This window comes from Monodelphis domestica, chromosome 2 (genome assembly GCF_027887165.1).
Source record: "Monodelphis domestica isolate mMonDom1 chromosome 2, mMonDom1.pri, whole genome shotgun sequence".
Lineage (NCBI taxonomy): Eukaryota > Metazoa > Chordata > Mammalia > Didelphimorphia > Didelphidae > Monodelphis > Monodelphis domestica.
The window spans coordinates 271,210,970-271,230,426 of NC_077228.1; the positions used below are offsets into that span (position 1 = coordinate 271,210,970).

General features: G+C 42.5%; 1 protein-coding gene across 2 annotated transcripts in view; it reads right to left on the bottom strand.

Moving 5' to 3' along the window:
- GRM4 (glutamate metabotropic receptor 4) overlaps nt 1-19,457 on the bottom strand; it is a 305,645-nt gene that overhangs the window by 164,191 nt on the left and 121,997 nt on the right. The gene's annotated exons all lie outside the window — the stretch shown is intronic.

Below are 19,457 nucleotides of genomic sequence, written 5' to 3' on the forward strand. Positions count from 1 at the left end.
GCCAGCACTCTATTCACTGTACCATCTAGCTGCCCTCTTGAACATAATAATTACTTGATAAATATTCATTTTATTTGGTATCTCTGAGTTTTAGTAAACTTTCCTGTATCCTTTATTCAATTTAAAAGAAACAAATGATAGACATTTTCATATAACCAATGAATAAATATTTATTAAGCACTTTCTATGTGCCAGGTACAATAGCTACAAGAAGGATATGGAACAAAAAAGGAAAGGGAAAGGAAATAAGCATTTATATATGTGTTGTTGTTCAGTCGTGTCCCATTCTTCATGACTCCATTTGGAGTTTTCTTGGCAAAGACACTTAGGTGGTCTGCCATGTCCTTCTCCAGCTCAATTTATAGATGAGGAAACTAAGGCAAACAGGGCTAAGTGATTTGCCCAGAGTAACATAGCAAGAAAGTATCTGAGGCTAGATTTGAAGTCAGGAAGACAAGCCTTCTTAACTCCAGGACCAGCATCTGTGCCACCTAGCTGCCCAGTGCATGCTTAAGCTTGGTACCTAGTAGACACTTAATAAAACCTTTTCCTTCCTTTCTTCCTTCTTTCCTTCACTCATTAATTCATGGGAGGCAGAAGCACCAACAAACTTCATTTCAGTGAAACAACTGAGGCAACTGTCTCAGCCAGGAATCTGCCAAAGCAAGTGGAAACAGCCCAGCACGGATGTTGCAGGATAATGACCCAAACAGCCCAACAAGCACTGGCCTTTGAGGGCTAAAAATAGCCAGGCTAGTGAAGAATTCCCAAGCCAAGCTGATCTGTCCTCTCCTCCCTCCTCCCCAGTGTTTGGCCTCTATTCCAGGTAGAAGGGGCTGTCACTGCCACTGACACCTTGTGCACAGCCACATCTGCACAAAGGCCCTGTGGGGTCTGGCGTAACTCCTAGCCTCAGTTTCCCTATCTAGTAGAATTATGAAGATCAAGTGAACCATATATTAACATATGTTTACATATATGTACATGTGTGTGTGTAATATGTAATAGGGCAGCTAGGTGGCAGAGTGGATAGAGTGTCAGGTCTGGAGTCAGAATGACTCATCTTCCTAAGTTCAAATCTGACCTCAGACACTCGCTAATTATGTGACCCTGGGCACGTCACTTAATCCTGTTGGCCTCAATTTCCTCATCTATTAGATAGGCTGGAGAAGAAATGGCAAATCATTAGCTGTGTCACCCTAGGCAAATCACTTTACTCCATTTGCCTCAGTTTCCTCATCTGTCAAATGAGCTGGAGAAGGAAATAGTAAAATACTCCAGTATCTTGACTGAAAAAAATTCAAATGGGGTCAGGAAGAGTGGGACATGTCTGACTGAAAGGACTGAACAACAACAAGGTATTGGGGTATGGTGGGAAGTTCCAGCTTGGAACTTGACCATCTGTTACAAATCTCTTCACTTATCTCTAATGGATAGTCTTGGAGAGTTGCCTGGAGGCTCCGAGAGGTTACACTTGTCAGAGGGCACACAGGCCAGACAAGGATCTAAGCTTTATGCCACCAGCAGCAGCCCTCTCATCATTACATCATGCTGCTATACACATACATACTATACATACGTAGCGTGTATTTAATATATATATTTTATGTATTAAAATAGATTAAATATACATGTGAGCCACATGAAACAATTTAAATTTATATTGTGTTTCTTCTCTTCTCTCTCTGTTTAAATCCTAAATCTCACTTGGCAAAAATAATTAGTCAAAGTCTATTTATTAAGCTCCTACTATATACCAGGCACTGTGCTAAGCACTGGGGAATCAAAATAATAATAATAATAAACATTTATATAGTATTTACTCTGGGCCAGTCACTGGGGATATAAAATCATAATTATAATTAATAATAATGATGATGATGAACATTTATATAGCACTTACTAAGTGCCAACCTCTACACTAAGAACTAGGGATACAAAATAATAATAATAGTGATAATAAACATTTTTGTATCACTTACTTTGGGCCAGGCACTGGGGATACAAAATAATAATAATAATAATAATGATAATAACAATAGCCATTTATATAGAGCTTACTCTATGGCAGGCATTGTGCCAAGGGCTGGATATATAAAAAGCAGCAAAAGATATGCCCACAAGGAGCTCACAATCTAATGGAAATGTTCCCTTATAGAATCTGCCTCTAGAAAAGATTTTAGAAATCTAGTTCAATACTATTATTTTGCAGAGAAGAAAAATGACTTGACCAAGTTCACATGACTAATACAGAGCAAAACCAGCACTAGAACCCAGGCCCTATGACTCCTGGACCGGGGCTCATTGTCTTTCCTGATTACATCACTTCTCAGTGATCTCCTCCTTTTCTAAGCTCCAACTAGATGATAAGAGGAGGGACCTAGAGTCAGAAAGATCTAAGTTCAAACCTCTGATCAGACACTGTGTGACCATAAACAAGTTATTCAGCCTCACGTAGGCTCAGTCATCACCCGCAAAATGGGGGTAATAAAAGCATCCACTTCAGAAGATGCTTATAAGCATCAAGTGAGAAAAATGCCTATAAAGCATCTTGTACAAATGTGAATTACTTTCATAATTAATGCCTTTTCCTGTAGGCTGTTGCCTCCTTTCCTCTGTGAGCTCCTGGAGATTAGAGATCCATCATACCAGCAGATCCTTCTCCCTTATCCTCCCTCCAACCTGGGCCCTTCCAACCCTTCCCTCCCCCATCCCCTACCAGCCCTGGGCACAAGGTAGGCACAGTAGCACTCGTCGATTGGCTGATATCAGAAGGAAAGAAATCCATATGTGGAGTCTGGGAAGCTCGTGCCAGGTCAGAAAGTCCCTCCTGCCCCAGACCTCTCCATCATCAGCTTAGAGCTTCTCAGGATGAAGTCCTGGGGAAGCTGCTTTGCAGTATGCATAAATAACAGAAAACCCAAAAGCCACGTACGTTTCACCCTAATGTTGCTCAGTGATGGGTCTCCAGATCCTCACATCTCCCACAATGGGGGAAGAAGGACTTTTTTTCATCCTTTGGAGCTCCTATAGCTGGGAACAGACCCAAAATTCAGGGAGAGAGTTAGGGAGCAAGGGTGGTGAAAATAAGAGGGTTAGGAAGGAGGAAGGGGTAGCTAGGTGGCTCAATGGATTGAGAGCTAGAGATGGGAGGTCTTGGGTTCAAATGTGACCTCAGGCCCTTCCTAGTTGTGTGTCCCTGGGCAAGTCCCTTAATCCCAATTGCCTAGCCCTTATCCCTCTGTTTTAGAGTCATCTCTAAGTAAGGATTTAAATAAATCAATGGATTGTATAGAAATGCAAGCTATTACAGTTCCCTGACAGTGGAATGTAAGCTCCCTGAGAAGAGGGATTTATCCCACATTTGTGTTGATATTGTCAACAATTAAAGCACAAAGTTGGTGCTTAATAAATGCTTGTTGGTTGACTGACCAATTGACTATAGTCTTATAGACTCATTTATTTAGAGATAGATAAGACCTAAGAGGTCATGGAACCCAATCCACTTATTTTACAGATGAGGAAACTGAGGCTAGGAGATGTAAAGCTAAATAAGATAACACAACTTTATAAGGTCACACAACTGGCCAGTTGGGCTGATTCTAAGCCTAGCCTCTCAAATAGATTGTCCTTGTAACAGCCTCTTTGAGAGAGATAGGATATGATTCACCTCATTTTACAGGCTTGGAAACTGTAGTGCCTTCCCCAAGATCACATAGATACCAAACTGTCAGAGCTGGGCCTGGAACCCAGGCCTCCCAATCCTTGGTCCAGTTCTCATGCTGCCTCTTTAATTAAGCTCTGTAGGTTGCCACTGGGGAGATGTTCTGATGGAAGGTCCTATCTAAATGCAAAGTTTGATGTTCCCCCTCGGGGAACTCCTTTGCGTGGAGGTCAGATTGATAACACAGAAGGGGAAAAAAGGCCCATCTCCAGAATACCAATTACACAGCTATGGAAACAGGTGAGAAAACTAGGAAAGGGGACTTCCTGGCAGGAAGATCAGCTAAGTTCTCCACAAAGCAGGCTGGGAAATTCCTATTGATTAGCCAAGGTTGCATCATTTTAGGAATTTTTTATTCTTTGTGGCTTTTGAGCATTCAAATCTCCTTACCATTTGCGGTCATCTGATCTTGACTAGCAGAAGAAAAAGTATCATTGAGGTGCAATGAAATAGAGCTCTGGATTTTAAGTCAGAGGATCTAGTTTCAAAACATTGCTCTGATACCTTCTACCTGTGTGACCATGAGCAAGTTCCTTAAGCTTTCAAGGCTTCAGGTTCCTCATCTGTAAAATCATGGCGCTGGATAGATGACTTTTAATGGCCCTTCTACTTCTGAATCTCCAGGTCTAAAGCATGAAGCACAGAGTTCTAGCCTAGAGACCTTGGTCTGAGTCCTGACTCAGCCATAAATGCACCATGTGGCCATAGGTAAGTCCAATGCACTCTGGGCTTCCACTTTTCTCACCTGTAAAATGGAAGGAATTGGGATAGGCTGATTAGAAGACAGATTCAAGAGAGGCCAATGGATGAGTCCCATATCCATAGGGGTGAGACTGGCTAGGAGGGGGAAAGGAAGAGATTACCATAGACCCTCATTGGCGAAGCTATGGTACACATGTACAGCCGGCATTCAGGGAGCTCCATTCCCTCTCTTCCTGGCACCTGAGAACATTTTTTGCATGTTCCACCCCCTCTGTCTAGTTGACCAAAGCAAGCACTTTCTCCCTCAACTGTCCATAATCCAGGGACTCACAGACAGCTGAATTTGCCCCCTGGGCCCTCGAACTGGGAAAAGGTTCACTGACCCTGCCATAGACCCTGTAGCCTAATGACATGATGATCCACATCACTGGTAGGGAGTCTTCAAGGGGGACTTGAATGATTATTTCTGAGATTTCTGCCTGTGAATAAGTCTGACCAGATGACCTATGAGACCTTTTCCACCTCTAAAGTTCTAGAATTCTGATTTGAAACTATTTTGCTTAAGGAACTGAGGATACTCTAAGTCTGGAGAAGGAAAGATTTAGAAAGGAAATGGTAGCTGACTTTGCATATATGAAGGATTGTCAAACGTGTGAAGAATTTTGATTTGCTCTACTTGGTGTAGAGGGTAGAACTGGGAGCACTGGGTGAAACCTGGGGAGGTAGACTGGACTCCTTAACAATAAGAGAATTATGAAATGGAATGGGCCATCTTGGGCTCCTGATCACTGTTGTGTCATTTTTCAATCATCTCTAACTTTTTGTGACCCCATTTGGGGATTTCTTTACTTTTTTAATTCAAAAATATTTTATTTTCTCAATTACATATAATAACAATTTTCAACATGTTTTCCAAAATTATGTGATTCAAATTGCCTGCCTCCCCCCTCCTTTCTCTCTCCCCTCTTAGAGATGGTAAGCAATTTAATCTGGATTATGCATGTATTATCATGCAACACTTAGGGTTTTCTTGGCAAAGACTCCTAGTGATTTGTCATTTCCTTCCCTAGCTCATTATACAGATGAGGAAAGTGAGGCAAACAAGGTTAACTTATTTGGCCAGAGAGCTACTCACAAGAGGTACTAAAGATGCTCAAAGGAAAGGAGAAATCTCATGAGCTGAGTTGACCAGAGAAGGCTTACTGAATTGGGTAGGAATTAGCGTGTCAAGCCTAGAGTCAGGAAGACCTGAGTTCAAATTCAACCTCAAACACTTAGTAGCTGGCAAGTCACTTTACCCCACTGGCCTCAGCTTCCTCATCTGTCAAATGAGCTGGAAAAGGAAATGGCAAACCATTCTAATGTCTTTGCCAGGAAAACTCCCAATGGGGTCACGAAGGATCAGACATGACTGAACAACTGAACAACAGCACACATATGTATATGCATGCATACCTATATAGTACATACACACATACTATTTACTTACACATATATGTATGTTTAGATATATGTATATAGACTATGTGTGTCATGTGTATATTATGCATCAATATACGTATTTATTTTGTATGTGCTTATATGTGTATATATATCTATACAAACACACATTCATATATATAGTTCTCTGTATCTGTCTCTCTTTTCCTCTGTGAGATATCTTACAAGATCACTCACCACCAGCAGCCTCACCAGAAACTATCAGACATCCTATGTAAAAAACAAACAAGCAATGCTGGGCCCAGAGCTGGGGGACAAGCCCAGAAATGACCTGGAGCATTAGGCCATGAGACGCTAAAAAAAAAGTAGGTGAGATGTCCCACAAATCTGTTCAAGTTACAGCAAGGGAAAGTTTGTGTTTTCTTCCAGTGCCCTCTCTCTGGATCTCACTGGGGCTACTTCCCCCTGTGTCAGCCATTCCCCTCTGACTCATGCTATCATTCCCACCCAGACAGGGATCAAGTTCTTCATGTTTAATCAGGAGCCCAGGCTGCTGGCACTGAGCCCTGAGGCTGCCTTCTCTCCCAGCAGCACTTCTTCCTTTCTCTTAGGGGCAACCCAGGAAGCCCAGTGGAGAAGGAGGTCAACCCACAGTCGGAGACCTGGCCCCAACCCTGAGGCTAGTTTACACAGTCACAGTTGGGCATATAGAGGTAGGCTCACCCTGCCAAGGAAAGCCACCTGGCATGCAAGGGCACACACAAAGAGACACATATACACACACAGACTTACATGGGCATACACAAGCACCCCAGATGGGCACACATTTTTAGGGATTATAGAGTCACAGAAGTAGAGCTGGAAGGTACTCAAGACTCCATAAATCCATGAAGTCCAACTCCCTTATTTTATAGAGGAGAAACCTGAAGGCAGAGGTGAATGACTTGTCTAAGGTCTTATCTAATGGCTTGTCTAAGGCCAAGTCTAATAATGACTTATCTAACCCAGGTTAATAAACAGTACCAACAGGATTGGAACTCAAGTTCTCTGACACCAATTATTTCCATTAGACCAAGTTACTTCCCATAGAAGGTAAAAGGGGCTTTAGGGATTATCTAGCACATCTGTAGAAACTTAAGACCCAGAGAAAGAATTCATTCAATATATATTCATATATATATTCATTCAATATATATATTCATAACCAAATTTATTAAGTGCTGATTATGTGCCAAGCACTACAGATACAAAGAAAGGCAAAAATAATCCCTGCCTTTAAGGAATTTATATTATATTAGAGCATTATATGCCTACCATGTGAGAGGCACCATGCTTTACTCAGCATTGTAGCTTTGGAGCTGGCAAATAGAGATCATCTAGAGAAATCTAGACTCTCAATTAAGTCAGAGATCATTTAGGAAAATCTAGATCTATCAAGTTGGAGATAATCTAGGAAAATCTAGTTCCCCTATTAAGTCAGGGATCATCAAATCTGGATCCTCTATTAAAATGGAGGTCATCTAGGGAAATCTAGATCTCCTATTAAGTCAGCAATCCTCTAGCAAAATCTAGATCTTCTATTAAGTCAGAGAACCTCTTGAGAAATCTTAATCCTCTATTAGATAAAAATTATCTAGGGAATCCAACCCAAAGAGAAAAAGAAAAAACCAAGACCCAAAGAAATTAAAGCATTTGCCCAGCATCACTCAAGTAGTAAGAAGCAAACTCGGGAGGATTTTAACTCATATCCCATCTCCACTGGAAAGGCAAATTAGTAGCAGAGCTCATTCAAACCCATATCTTCTGATGCTGAATCTGAGACTTTTGTCCTGACACCCTGACTGACAACCCCAATTGAACATATATCTAAAGACAGGGAGACCTCAGCGCATCCTACCCTAACCTTTGTGAGTTGGGACTCCCACTTGGTGACCTGTCACTAACCCCCTAGAGGTCTTTTTATCAGCATCTAACCCAGCTAGATGGCAGGATTGGCTGCCCTACAGCCCTCCAGTCAGCTGCCCTGTAGCATCTGATGATGTTCAATTAAGCCTCACTGGCTGACCATGCTCTGCAATCCTTCCCATCTCTGGGCCCTCTGGCCAACTACCAATCACAGTTAATGCATCACAGAGTAATGGCCCTAGCAGAAAAGCCAATGCTCCCCGCCCCAGTCTGCTCCCAGCTGATGCTGTGGAGTGGAGATGCACCATGGCAGGAGCTTTCTTGAAGGGGGAATACTCATAGCAGCACAAAATTACAAAATTTCAGAGTTGGAATGACCTCATCAGCCATCTAGTACAACTCAAACAGTAAAGGAATTCCTGCTAAAAAGTACATGACAAGTAATCGTGTAGCCTCTGCTCCAAAACTTCCAAAGAAGGGAAACTCACCACCTCCTAAGAAGCATGATATCCTACTTTAGACAGTTTTAATTGCTAGGAAGTAATTTTTTCTGCCAAGCCTAAACTGACATCTTTACAACTTCCAACCATTTCTCTTGGGATCTGCCTTCTAGAGCCAAAAAGAACACGTAGTTACTACTATTATCTGCATTTAGCAGATAAGGAAATGGAAGCAGATAGTAGTTATCTAGGGAAATCTAGATCTCTTATTAAGTCGGAGAAGCTAAGCTAGTATGTGTCTGAAACAGAATTTGAACTACTAACTCCAGATCCATTGCTCTATTCATTGCACCATCAAATACCTCCCAGAATTGGCACAAGGATAAAATTAGCTGTTTGCAAAGTGCTTTCCAAACCACCTCAAAGAGAGCTGCTATAAATATTTTAGAACATATGGGTGCTTTTCTTTTTTTCCCTGATCACCTTAGGAAATAAACTTAATAGTGGTACTGCTGAGTCAAAAGATATATAGTTTTATAACTCATTGGGAATAATTCCAGATTTCTCCCCACAATTATTGAATCAGTTCACACAGTTCCACCAACAATGTATGAGTGGCTACATTTTTCCACATTCCCTCCAACATATAATTTTGTCCTTTTATCATGTTAGTAAATGTGATAGGTGTGAGATGATATCTCAGAGTTGTTTTGATTTGCAAACCTTAAAGCACTCTATAAATGCCAACCATTATTGTTATCATTATACATATATTCAAGATATCAAATAAATATAAGACCATTTTGGAGAGGGTAGGCACTAGTACCTGGGAAGTTTTGGAAAGTTCAGTAGCCCTCTAAGAGTCATTTTCTCATACTTCATTATGATATAGAAGCTGCTGCCTCTTAGAATCCCTGGCTGCCATCCCTTTCTGAGTTCCACCAGCTGCTGAAACTTTCTCTTCTAAGATTATCTTGAACCCACTCAGTATCTTGTAAATATACATAATACATATATACATGTGTGTGTTTACACACATATCACCTCCTCCAGTAGACTGTGAATTCCTTGAGGACAAAGACTGTTTTTGCTTTTTCTTCATACATCCAGCATATAGCACACTACCTGGCACATAGTAGGTGCTTAATAAGTGCTTACTAACTGATTCTGGGCTACACATGCTGTGTCTGGATCTCTCAATCTAGAAAGACATTCAGCAGGATGATAAACTCATAGATATAGATAGAAGAGACCTCAGGCAACTCTGGATCAAATTCTTCATTTTACAAGTAAGGAAACTGAAGTCCAGAGAATTTGAGTGATTAGTCCAAAGTCAGACAAGTAATAAGCATAAGAGCTAGGATTTGAATCCAGGTCCTCTGACTGTACAGCCAGTGATCTTTCCCTTATACCTCACTGCTTATAGACTTGATCTCTGCCACTTACTATCTCCATTACCCTGGTAAATTCCTTGACTTCTCTAGTCACAGGTTCCTCATTGGTTGGATATGATGGACTCTAAAGTCCCTTCCAATTCTATTTCCACAATTCTCAGATCCCATGGACCCCAAAGACTAGCCTAGCTATATTCAGAGAGGCTCATCCCTTTCTAGATGGTGATGGTCACCAAATAGGAGGAATTCTTGGTTATTGCAACTTACAAAGATGGTCTTCTAAGGTGTATAAGGGCTAAGTTCTTTACCTAGGTAGGGAATACCCTCCACAATAGAATCATAGATCCTTGAAGTCCTGAAGGATGTCAATATTCTCTTTTATGGAGGAGGAAATGAAGTATCTGTGAGTCTCAGAAGAGTGATTTGCTCAATGTCAAAAAAAAAGTAGTTCATGATGGCTCTTACTAGGAGACCCTGTGGTACCTAATGAGAAATGGATGAAAAGTATTTTCTGGGATGCTGAGGGCCAAGGAGGCTACTTTTTATCTTCAGGCCAAACTCTGACAAAACAGGTCAAAAGAGGGAAGAGCTGAGTCAAATCCCTGTTTATTCACAGTTGTCTTAGCTCTTTGTGATGGCCAAAGATATTGGAATAGTTTGCCTTCCTCTTCTCCAGCTGATTTTACAGATAAGCAATTGAGACAAACAGGGTAAGTAACTTGCCTGGGATCACATAGCTAGTGTCTAAAGCCAAATTTAAACTCACAAAGATTCATAGGATCATGCATTTAGAGCTCAGAGACTATCTAGTCCACCTCCTTCATTTTACAGATTAGGAAACTGTTTAATTAATTAATGTATTAATATACAATATATTATTTATAACTACAAATAATAAAATTTAAAAATAAAATATGTAGTTAAATTAAGGAAACAGATTAAATTACTTTCCTGAGTCATTTAAGTCACATGAATAATGAAGTGGCAGAGATAGCATTTGAACATGGATCCTGTGATGCACTGCTCTTTCTACTCTAACATACTGCTTCATAATGGATGTTCTTTAAAACCCAAAGTTCATTTGTTGTTGTTCAATTGTTTTCAATCCTGAACAACTCTTCATAATTCTATTTCAGGTTTTCTTGGCAAAAATACTGTAGCAGTTTATCATTTCCAGATCATTTTACAGATGAGGAAACTGAGACAAATGGGGTTGTGACTTGCCCAGAGTCATGAAGCTAGGAAGAGTCTGAGGCTGAATTTAAATTCAGCAAGATGAGTCTTCCTGACTCCAGGCCCCACACTATTCACTGTGCCATCTAGCTGCCTAAAGTTCATTTAAATCCTTCAAAGGAAGGACTTAAAACCAAATCTTTTGAATCCAAATCCCACCTTATATCCACTATTCTAACCTGCCATCTTCATGTTGAGGATCAAACTTGACTATATGCATATAAAGTGCTTTGCAAATCTTGAAAGTTTTATATACAAATAAATATTATAAGTCATCATCATCTTCATCCAACCCAGTGGCCAGCATCTCCAGGTCTTTGGGTATTGTCAGATCCCAAAATCTAAGCCTGGGCCAAAGGTGTCAGTGAACAACAGGCTCTTCCACTCAGAATGAGTTCAGGAGAATCTGTCTTCAGTCCTAATCTCTCACTTTGATCTCCTTCCTAGAGCTTTGAGATCTCTAAAGTCAACCAATAACACAAATCTTCCAAGCTGCCCCCATCCAACCTAAATTTCCCAAAAGGCAACAGTGCTGACCCTGGCCAGGGGTAAGGAGTAAATGGAGCCTTCTGAGCCCTTACAGTCTGCTCCTCTCAGACAAGACAGGTCTCACCTGCTGTTTGGTGTTGAGGAAGGAACATTAAGCAGCAGGTAGACCTCTTGGAAACAAGTCAAGAAACATCAGTCCTGGCTTTGCCAAGTTAATAACCAATAAGCCTTCTTAACCAGCCCCTGCAAGCCTTCCTCACATGAGCTGCATGATTGTACAGGATCACAGACCAAAGAACATGCTTATATCTAAGCCCAACAGTGAACCCCACTTTTTTATTGTCCTATGTGGATGTCATCTTTGTCAGTCCCTGAGCCATGATGCTTCCTACAACATGGAAACAGAGCAATCCATATTGGACACATTCTTTTCAACGGTCTGTTCCCACTTCACTGAGAAAATAAAGACAAAATATTTTAAACAATTTTTAAAAATAACCAACTGGCCTCATGGTCAACTCTCTTCACCTCCCTGGGGATCGCTTTCACAATCTGTGAAATGAGTGTAATAATCCCTGTCTGTCCTGACCCTTCTGTCTACCAAATGAGATGATAGATGCAAAAAATGCTACATAGTTGTCAAAGTGCTGTATTAATTAGGACAAGCTTTGCTTATGTAGTTGTGTATGTCTCTTCACCAGTAAAATGAAGGCTGCCTGGGGATGGGAACATCATTGTCTCACCTAGCCCAACACCAAAAAGTGGAGCAAGCACTCAATTACAACTGGATGAATTAATGAATGAAAGAACTTATAGAGCTCCTCTCCATCTCTTTTTCCCCCTGAAGTCCCGCCACTTTCATTCAATAATCATCCTACTCTAAGCCCCAACCAGGTCTTCAGCATCAGGACAATGGGGTCAATCATTATGGGCATCTCCCATGTGCCAGGCACCATGATAGACACTAGGGATATGAAGACCAAAATGAACAAGACCTCGCCCTTGAGGAACTTATATTTTTTATATTTTATTCTTTACTTATTTTTAATATTCATTTTTTAAAAAAAGGTTTGAATCCCAAAATCTCTCCTTCCCTCACCCCTTGGGAAGACAGGCAATATGATACCTTTCATATGTGAAAAGGGGAGGGAATGTTCTACACTACACCTGTATGATACACATTCCTATCACTTATCAGTAGTGTGGTGGAATGGGAAGAGAATGGAACTTGGATTTACCAGTGGATGAACCAGGTTTACATTCTAGACCCTTCTTCACAATGTTGATAGGAAGCTCAATTAGATAAGTGAATACTCTTGCTGCTCATGGGGGCAAGAGCAATTCCACACTGATGCCCGCCATGATGGAAACTAAGAACATGTATGAGGCTGGAGTTTTAGGACATGGAGGGGGATCTGTTGGGAATCAGTCAGAAAGGGAAGCCTAACTTTAACTGAAAATACCATGAAAATAGTACAAGAACCCATTGGCTGTTGGAATATTACTATTCCATAAGAAATGACTAATATGAAGAATACAGAGAAGCTTTTTGAGACTTATAGGAACTGATGGAAAATGAAACATGAGCAAGGCTGGGAAACAACATACAGTTCAATCCATGTTGAATATAATATATACAGCTGGTTAACTAACCAATCAATAAGCATTTATTAAGTACCTACTATGTGCCAGGTAAAACAGCTACAAAATGGAGATGGAACAAAAAAAGGAAAGGGGAAGGGAATAAGTTTTTATATATTTGTTGTTGCAGTCATTTTCAGTCATGGTTTACTCTTCATGATCCCATTTGGGGTTTTCTTAGCAAAGATAATGAAGTGGTTTGCCATTTCTTTCTCCAGTTCATTTTATAGATGAGGAAACTGAGGCAAACAGGGTTAAGTGACTTGCCCAGGGTCACACAGCAAGGAAGCATCTGAGATTCAATTTGAACTTGGGAAAATAAGTCTTCCTGACTTCCAGACCCAGAACACTGCATCACTTAGCTGCTCTATAGCAATATATATGTGTATATATATATTAGGTACTATATAAATATCATCTATACACATATATTTCCATAAATACTACATATATATGTATATGTGGCTTTGTATATATATATATTATATTATATTATATTATATTATATTATATTATATTATATTATATTATATTATATTACATTATACTATATTATGCCTACTATGTGCCAGGCACTGTACTAGGCATTTGGAAATATGGTCTCATTTGATCCTCACAACAGCCCTGGAAAGTAAGTATTGTAATTATCCCCATTTCACAGTTAAGGAAACTAAGGTACAGAGCTCAAATGACATGCCCAGGGAGTAAAAATCAAAGATTAAAATTTGAATTCAAGTCTCACTGACTCCAGACCCTCTGTGCTACCTAGCCAAAACTGAATGAAGTCTAATTATAATTATCATGCCTGGCACTGTGGAGGACATGAAAAAAATTCACCTTTTCATTGGAGGAGTGGGGAGCTATGGAAGAAGAACACTGCATCTACAGATTCATTTGAAGGTTGTTAGCTTTACAGAACTGCTCTTTTTTCCTTTTTCTTTTTTTGTATTGTCATGGGGGATGGAAGGGATGTATTTGGAGATGAAAGAAATGCAAAAGAAGAAGACAAAAATACATATTTAAAAAGAGTAATGGTCCTGAGGATAGAAAAACAAAACAAACCTCCCCAATCACAGCAAAGAGGTAGGGGGCACTACTGGAACAGACCATTGTATACAGCAACAAAATGTGATCTCTGATTTGAACATTTTTGTGAGTGAAAAAAACTCAGTCTGGGTCAGGGGAAAGAATTGGAAGGGGGGTGTTAAAATGCCTGAGATGTAAAGAAAACGGGCATCATTAAAACATTTCTTTTTAAAAAGATAAATCAAGAAAAAAAGGAAAACCACCAAACCCCAGCACAGCCTACGTCATCAAAAAAGTGACAGACACAGAAAGAACTCTAAAACATAGAATGCTAGAACCCAGAACATTAAATGTCAGAGCTAGGAGGAAACTTGGAGTTTAGAATATCAGAAAGAGCTTGGAATATCAGAGCTGGGAATGATCTTGGAACACAGAATGTCAGAAAGAGCTTGGAATATCAGAGCTGGGAATGATCTTGGAACACAGAATGTCAGAAAGAGCTTGGAATATCAGAGCTGGGAATGATCTTGGAACACAGAATGTCAGAAAGAGCTTGGAATATCAGAGCTGGGAATGATCTTGGAACACAGAATGTCAGAAAGAGCTTGGAATATCAGAGCTGGGAATGATCTTGGAACACAGAATGTCAGAAAGAGCTTGGAATATCAGAGCTGGGAATGATCTTAGAACACAGAATGTCAGAAAGAGCTTGGAATATCAGAGCTGGGAATGATCTTGGAACACAGAATGTCAGAAAGAGCTTGGAATATCAGAGCTGGGAATGATCTTGGAACACAGAATGTCAGAAAGAGCTTGGAATATCAGAGCTGGGAATGATCTTGGAACACAGAATGTCAGAAAGAGCTTGGAATATCAGAGCTGGGAATGATCTTGGAACACAGAATGTCAGAAAGAGCTTGGAATATCAGAGCTGGGAATGATCTTGGAACACAGAATGTCAGAAAGAGCTTGGAATATCAGAGCTGGGAATGATCTTGGAACACAGAATGTCAGAACTAGGAGGGAGCTTAGAGATGTCTCTTTCCTTTCTCAGAGCCTATTCAGGAAGACATGCCACCATTGTGGACCCTCCCCCTTTTGCTTTCCCCCTTCTCCTGGACTGCTTGTCTGTTCAGAGTCTGAAAGAGATGGGAGTCAACAACTCCATGCTTTTCAATGAGCTGGAGGACCAGCAGGCCTCACCATCTGCCCTGCCTCCTAAGATCCTCTGGGCCTCACCATCTGCCCTGCCTTTAAGGCCCCACAGTCTAGCAGCACTGTCATCTGGCCTTCTTAGGTAACCTAAGCACCCCCAAGACTTGCCATTTGCCCACGGCTGCACTCTGGCTTTCCAAGCCGTTTCATCTGCCTGGCAGTTGGACTTTCTTTCATGAGTTGTCTTCCCCAATTAGAGTATGAACACCTTGAGAGCAGTGACTGCCTCGTTTTTAAAAGCTACATGGCCCAGCGCTTAGTGTTCGGCACATCTTAAGCACTAAGTAAACGTTTTTTTATTCATTCATTCATTCCAGGCCATTTAGTGTCTGTTTAAAGAGGGAGGAAACCAAGGCCTAGAGGGATGAAAGGACTCGCCCGAAGAAACACAGGTACTAGAGTCCATATCTGAGACTCGAACCCAGGTTTCTTTTCACTGCGTCCAACAGGCTAGAATCGCAGACCTGCCAGGGAATCAGACTCTGTTTTAAAGCTGCCAACAATCCCACCTGCATTTCTGGAATGAATCTTCTGGATTCCTATGTGAAACAGAATCTCCTCTAAACACTGAGGGTTCTGTCCTCTGAGGGTTAAGCTTGTCGTCTCTCTGTTTCTGTCTGTTTGCCTCTCTTTCTCTGTCTGTGTGTCTATCTGTCTCTGTCTGTCTCTCTCTTTTCCTCTGTCTCTCTCTCCCCGTCTCTGTTTCTCTCTCCCCCTCTCTCTGTCAGGCTGTCTCTCTTCCCAACCTCTTCCAATACCGCCCCCCCCCCACTGTGTGTCCCTCTTTCTCCCTCTCGGTCTCTGTCGGTCTGTCCCCCTCTCTGTGTGTCTGTCTGTCTCTCTGCCTCTCTCCTTCACCGGCTAGGAGCCAGCTCCTCGCCCAGGGCAGTGACAGAAGGCCCCCAAGCCGGTCGCCCCTGATCATCCCGAGGGCAGTGAGCCTCCCTCCCTTCCTCTCCCTCCACCCCACTCCTCACCGCCGCCCCACTCCAGCTGCAGCTCCTCAGCGCTGCTTCGGCTGCCAAGAGGCTCGCAGATGATTTATATTTCAGAAGATGAATCAATACAATATACGGGCCAAAGACATCTTTAATCTTTCGGAGGGATTAGGCTACAAGGTACATCAGCCCCTTTCTCCCCGCCGCTCAATTCAGATTTCAATTTGGAGATCTGGAGAACAGCCGTTTTTCTCCTTCTGTCTTTCACTAGGGCTAAAGTCATTCTCCACCCCAGCCCCCTCCCCGTCCAATTTCATTTAACAGGCTGGGGGCTGCGGTAATTGGTTCCTTGTTTACTCAGGGAGGGCACGGCCCCGGGCACCGGGCGGGGGGAGCTGGCCGCCGCCTGGCCCTGGGCCGCTCAGGTAGGGAAGGAAGGGGAGGCGAGGAGACGCTGAGCTCTCCCCAGCCTGAGGCAGTGAGGGCCAGGAGGCCTAGTCTACAGTAGGCCAGCAGAGGCCAGGAAGCACCCCTGACCCGCTTTCTGGGTCTCATGCACGCCTTGGGCCCCCACCATCTGGCCCTGGAAGAGGAGGGGGCAGTCGGGGTGGGTCCTTTCCCTGCTCCCCGTTCCTGGGCCTCCGCTGGGGAGGCTGGGAACTGGGCCCATCCATCAACACTGCCCCACTTCCTGGGCTCCCTCCAGCCTCAGTAGCAGGAACCAGAGGCCGCTTCAACTATACAATTAAAAGGGCTTATGTGAGATTTATAGCAGGATTAGGTCTGCAGGGTATTACCAACGGCCAGCATTTGGACACTATGTGGTCCTTATGAAAAGCAATTATAATCCTGGGCTGTGAAGGTATAAATATATAGAGACGTTAGTGCAAGGTCGGGGAAGCATACATTAAGCTATTTAGAGACCCGAGCATCAGCTGCAGGGAGGCCAGGGCAGGAGGCTGAGGGGAGGGAGAGTTAGTCAGCATTGCTGGCAGTGTGAAGGGGCAGGAAAGGGGATGGGGAGGGAGGATGGTGCCACCGCCGTGCCAGCCTCTGCTCCCCTCCCCCTCCAAGCCTGGAAGAGCTGCTCAGGAGCTCCAGGGCAAGCCCTGCATCCCTCCCTCGAGCACCCAGCCTGTCCATCTCTCCTGGAAGGCTCCCTTTGGGGGAAAGAACTGTAAGAAGCTAAATTAATCTTCAGGGCTTTGACCCCCAGCACCCAGTGGCCTATGACCACATGGAAACTCAGGATGTCAGAGACAGACAGATAAAGAGAAACAGAAAGGAGACATAGACAGAAGGAGACAGAGAGGAGAGACAAACAGACAGAAGGAGGGGGGAGAGACATGAGAAAGAAAGAGAGGAGAGAGAAAGACGGACAGACAGAAGAAAGGGGGGGAGACATGAGAGAGACAGAGAGAGGAGAGAAAATGGACAGACAGAAAAAGAAAGGAGACAGACAGAAGGAGGGGGTAGAGACAGAAAGAGAAAGAGAGAGGAGAGAAAAATATGGACAGACAGAAAAAAGAAAGATCAGACAGACAGACAGAAGGAGGGAGGAGAGACAAGAGAGATGAGAGAGAAAGATGGACAGACAGAGAAAAAGAGGAGACAGACAGAAGGAGGGGGGAGAGACATGAGAGAGAAAGATGGACAGACAGGCAGAGAAAAGGAAAGAAAGAGGAGACAGACAGAAGAAGAAGACGAGAGGAGTGAGGAGACAGACAGAAACACTGAGAGACAACAAGACAGAGAAGGATGTTTTACAGACTGAAGTCTAACCCCTTCATTTTACAGAGGAGAAGGTGAAGTTATTTCCCTAAAGTCACTGGGTTAAGCAGCAGCCTTCAAACTCGGGTCTCCTTGATTCCCAGGACAAAGCTTTTCCCACATCACTGCCTTCATACTATTCCACATTTCCTATGGATCCTTAATGTGGCTGGTTCACTAAGACCTACTTGTCCCTTCCTGTTCTACTCTTTCATTTCCTTCCTTCTCCAATCTCCATCAGAATTCACTTGTCCCCCCATCTCATGAGTCCCACTGTGTAACAAAATTATTCCTGCTAAAAGGTTAAAGAATGGATTAATCTGCTACCTCTCCTTGGGTAAACAGTGTTTTAGCCCAAAGTGTGGTGGCATCCTAGTACCATAGAAACCTTGGAATCAAAAGACACAGGTTCAAATCTTGCTTCTGCCACAGAGTTGCTGTATGACCTTGAACAAATTGATAAATCTCAGCACTCTAGTTTCAACATGAAGATGGGGTTCAGCTAGATGGTCTCCTAAGTTCCTTCAAGCTCTAACATTCTGTGATTCCCAGTGAAAGATTCTATTGATGTTAATACAGGCCTTGAAAGGAGTGGGGCTTTCCCAGCATCCCTCAAATCTCATCACAAAAGCTACCAATAGCTTAGCAGAGAGAGATTGTCCTGGGGCTATCATTGTAGGTATGACCTCTCTCCTTCCTCCAAGCTTTTCATTTGCTACTTTCCTCTTTCATTCTGTTCTTCCCAGGTAGGTAATGCAGCAGATATAACTGCTGTTCTAGGATAAGGAAGTTGTTCAAGTCATTTTCCAACCATGTCCTATTTTTCATGTCCCCATTTGGAGTTTTCTTGGCAGAGCTACTGGCATGGTTTGCCGTTTCCTTCTCCAGCTCATTTTACAGATAAGGAAACTGAGGCCAACAGGGTGAGGTGTTTTGCTCAGGGTCACACATCTAGGACGTGTCTGAGGTCTGATTTGAACTCAGGAAGACTCTAGCTATCTATCTCAACACCTGGCTGTCCATTCAGGAAAACCTGAGTTCAACACCTCAATCGGCACCATTATCCACCCTTGGCCTTCGCTCAATCAACAAACATTTATTAAGTGCCTACAATGTGCCAGGCATTGTACCAAGTACTGGGGATACAGAAAGAAGCAAAAGATAGTCCCTGCCCTCAAGGAGTTTAACCTTTTCATTCCTCCTAACCAACTCTGAAAGGTCAGAAACATGTGAAAAACAAATGGTGTCCCAAAACCTCATCTTGATCAGCTGAACTGCAAAGTCCAACAAAAACCATCAGAGCTAGGTTGCTCAGTGGTCTCAGTGGAGCCAGGACCAGAGACAAGAGGTCCTGGGTTCAAATCTGACCTCAAATACTTCCTAGCATGGCAAAAGTGCTTAGATCACAAAAGAGACTACAAAACCCTGATGATCTAAGGATAGATGTTGGGGGAAAGGGAGAGGGGAGTCCATTAATTTAAATGGCAAAATAATCACATCTTTGTTTCATTAGAATTTATTTCTTTGTAATACTGTGCAT